Source organism: Sinocyclocheilus anshuiensis, unplaced genomic scaffold, assembly GCF_001515605.1.
Source record: "Sinocyclocheilus anshuiensis isolate Anshui unplaced genomic scaffold, SAMN03320099.WGS_v1.1 scaffold41, whole genome shotgun sequence".
Classification (NCBI taxonomy): domain Eukaryota; kingdom Metazoa; phylum Chordata; class Actinopteri; order Cypriniformes; family Cyprinidae; genus Sinocyclocheilus; species Sinocyclocheilus anshuiensis.
Window position 1 is genome coordinate 984,810 of NW_015539849.1, and position 917 is coordinate 985,726.

A 917-nucleotide genomic window follows, 5' to 3' on the forward strand; every position below is an offset into this window, starting at 1 on the left:
TAAAAGTTCCATTTGCTTTTTATTTATTTATTTTATTTTTATTGTTTTCTGTTTTTCTTCCAAAGGTATGTACCGTCACTTTTGTGTACCTTTAGACCCGTAGTCTTTGCTAAATTAATATATAAAATAATGTCCTCTGTTCCTAGTGTGTGCATTCAGACAAAAGCAAACAGTTTAGACAAGGTCACATAGCTTGCTCAAGTTGTACTTGAAGAATAATTTGGTTTGGCTAGTGGAGAGTTGTAGGTGTGTTTTTTTTTAATGCAATTAAGATGAATGGGGACTGGAGCTTTTAAAGGTGGGGTATGTATTTTTTTCAAAAACACTTTAGAAAAAAGAGAGTCGGGCCGAGTACCAAAACAAACTTGTATCCAATCAGCAGTAAGGGGCATGTCTACTCATGATGTGGAGGAGAGAGCGCTCAGTGCACATAAAAAACAAAAACAAAAGAGGAAAAAAAAAAAGGATAAAAAACAAAAGCGGAAAACGTCTGTGGAACAAAAGGAGGCTTACGTTAAGGCAAGAGGTAGGACCTGTGTAAATATCGGATCAGCTTTCCAGCGCTGGAGAGAACTCAAGAAGTGGAAGGCCTGCGATCGGACGTCGAGTTTGCTTTGTTTCTTCTCGATAGGTGAGTAACACCGTGTCTATACCGGACGCGACAGCAGTCAGCTAAAGTCTGTCTACATTGGACTAGATAAAGCGACCGCTGAAAATCATTTGAAATTTGTGTCAATACATCATAAATAGAACGCAGCAGCAGTTTTCTGTCGGGGATTTGTCGTGGTGCGCCCCATCCAGTGTAAACAGCATCACTGATTATAATGAGTTCTATGGTATTTTGTTGTGCCGCGCCACTCGTGTCCGGTGTAGACACGGTGTAACATTGGTTTTGCTTTGTTTCACAGAACTAATCG